This window comes from Gossypium raimondii, chromosome 1, assembly GCF_025698545.1.
Source record: "Gossypium raimondii isolate GPD5lz chromosome 1, ASM2569854v1, whole genome shotgun sequence".
Lineage (NCBI taxonomy): Eukaryota > Viridiplantae > Streptophyta > Magnoliopsida > Malvales > Malvaceae > Gossypium > Gossypium raimondii.
The window spans coordinates 31,474,094-31,477,248 of record NC_068565.1 but is presented as its reverse complement, the minus strand read 5'-3'; the positions used below and the strand labels follow the sequence as shown (position 1 = coordinate 31,477,248).

General features: G+C 32.4%; 1 non-coding gene across 1 annotated transcript; it reads left to right on the top strand.

Annotated features, from left to right (window-relative positions):
* The first annotated feature begins 429 nt into the window (after nt 1–429).
* On the top strand, nt 430–536 carry LOC128033622 (small nucleolar RNA R71). Its single transcript, XR_008189606.1, has one exon. It is a non-coding gene; the product is annotated as a small nucleolar RNA R71 (small nucleolar RNA).
* The last annotated feature ends 2,619 nt before the right edge of the window (nt 537–3,155 follow it).

Sequence of the window (3,155 nt, the reverse complement as noted above, 5' to 3'; positions counted from 1 at the left end):
ATTATACGTGTTGGAATAGGAGTTATTGTTCCAGTTGAAATTACCCATGAACACACAGATGCTGGTTTTGATGGACATTCATCAAACACATGGTCTTCACCACAAGAAACACACGATAATTCGATTGCTTTTAATTCTTGGACTTCAGTAGGCATTTTCATTATTTTAATCATATTAGCTAAAGAAGATACTTGGGCTATCAACGAAGTGATTACATCCAACTCCATAGTACCAGCAGCTCTCTTGCCCGTCCCAACTCTTTTGTTAGGGTATTGATAATTATTGTTGGCAATCTTTTCCCAAATCTCATATGCTTCATTATAAGAATTTATAGGATATTGATAAGTATCGTTGACCAAAGCATCAACTACCATCCTCGTATACGCATTCAGCCCATTATAGAATATCTTCATCTGAGTCTAGTGTTGGAATCCATGCATCGGACATTTCTGAATTAAATCTTTGAATCATTCCCAAGCTTAATATGGTGTTTCATCCTCCAATTGTTGAAAAGATGTGATGTCATTTCTAAGCTTGTCATTCATATTTTGGGGGATCATATCATAACAAAAACCTTTGGCAAAAACCATTCCATGATGCCACTGCTCCTGACAGTAAAGCATTCAGTCGTGCTCTCATTCGATCTCTTAAAGAATATGGAAACAATTTAAGTAGTAAAGCGTCTTCATGAACACCCTGTTGCCTAAACGAGTCACAAACCTCTAGAAAAAGTCGAAAATGCAATCTTGGATCTTTAGTGGGCAGTCTACCAAATTTCCCTACTGTTTGTAACATCTGAAACATTACTGGTTTCAGCTCAAACTGTTGTGCCGGTATTTGCGGTCTGACTATCCTTGGATTCAGGTCATCCAAAATTGGCACAACATGCTCTCAAATTGGTCTATCTCAATCATCTATCACCCCACGAACATAAGGATTAGCGCCCTGACCATTCAAACTATCATTCATACTAGGTATCGCCCTATGAATAGGGGGATTAGCATATTGACCATTTGGATTATAATTTAGACCAGGATCATTCCCGTTTCTAGCAATTTTAGCAGTTCTTTTTGCCTTCTTCATAAAGTTCTTTCGATCTCTGGGTCAAAAGGATATTCTTTGTTAACAAAAATGCCTCTTTTCATGAACTATTGGCAACCTTATCGAAATTAAATATAACTAAGTTAAATAAAACTAACGAAATTAAGCAAAATAACCAAATCAAAATTCACCAAATTGTTGATCCCCAGCAACGACGCCAAAAACTTGTCATGTGTGAAAATGATATGTGAATTGTGCAAGTATACAGGTCAAATCAAGTTATAAAGTGATAAGTGAGACTGTCTCCATAGGGATCAAATTAGGTATAAGAGTGGTCAAGTTATTATAATAAATTGTGATTAATGTTATGACATTGTCAAGGTAAGTATGTAGCGGTAAATTAAAATAATAAAGATGAGTATGAAATAAATACTAACTAAAATTAGAAAATGCTAGGGAAAAACAAGAGTAAACATGCAATGGCAATTACGAGAATATTTACATGAATAAAACGCTAGTGAATAAATAAATAACTAAGACTGTTATGGTAAAGATACTGTGACAATAGATTGAATAGCTACGATGTTGATTGGAAGGCTGGGATTACTAAGAATCTGCCCTTACTTTTAGTAATGCCTCAGTAAAATCGTACTTAATTTACTGATCAGAAGAGACCTAGAGTGACCAGCTTCTTTCGAGAGTAAGGTCTTAAGTTACCTGGCCTGTGCGTATAGGCCTTATCATGGTACCCTGCACTATTTTGTCTTCATTTCATATGAATGCCGCTCTATGTCTAGAGTCTACTACAATGATCTATTAAGTACTTGCTTATATTTGTAACACCCCTAACTCCTATCCGTTGTCGGATTAGGGTTACAGGGCATTACCGAACAAAGCATGATTCACCACAATCACTAACTCACCAAGGAATAACTATAAATGTATTTCGTTACCAGAGTTAATATACTCTTAGATCAAATATAAGACTAATCATAATCTACGAACCAGCACAATTCGAAGTTTTCAATTTTATTTTTATATGAACTTATGTTAAAACAATAGGGCATGTTTCATACATGTTCCATACTTAATAAACAACTTTACTGACATATACTAAACCATTCAAAACAAATAATGATGCAATCATTACCATCACAAACAATTTTAATACTCGAGCATATTCAGACATATATTCTTCTCATATCAACTTACATGCTCAAATATGCAACATAACCAATCCACATATGTCTCATCATTTTAATACATCTTATACCAAATATAATAGCACTTTATAACTGAATTTTATAATTACATATTATAGACATAATAATAGAAACACAAAAGCCGAACCTACCATATACTAATATATAACATATTAAACTTTAAGCTTTAACTGCATGTGCCAATATATCACATAAGATAGAACCTAATCATCAATATAATGCAAATATCAAAACTGAATATTATGGTACTTACATGTTCAATTTTATTCTATTTTAAGACTTCAATGTATAAGAGAAATCATAACTTAAATTAACATTCATTACCAAAACATATCCACTTAATCAACCATAACCTAACAACCATATTTCTTATAACAAACTAAGGCCAAGTTAAATAAAAAAAAACAATTTCGATAGGCTCATAACCAAGCACTCATGTCATAGCCGAATATACCTAGTTAACAACATCATTTCAAGCCAATTTCTCAAAACATGAAAATCCTACTTAGCCTTTCAACTACATGCCATAACCGAATATATATAACATATCAAAATCAAACAAAACATGCACCTATACATATATAGCATACTTACTATTACTAGCCCATACGTAAACATTTAATTTAACATCTTTCATTACGAATACATTCGACACTCAATTCATCACATAATAATCCAACAACAATGCACAACAATTATTAACACCTAATATAAGCTTAAATCACACTCCAATATAAATATAAAACTTCTATTTTTGATCATCTTACTATATATATAAATACCAAAATTTAACAAAAGAAAATAAGTCATTTTCGCATGGCTTTTTATTTATTTATACATAACTACAATCAAAACCAAATATATATATTAGCCAATACATGCCATAAGTTC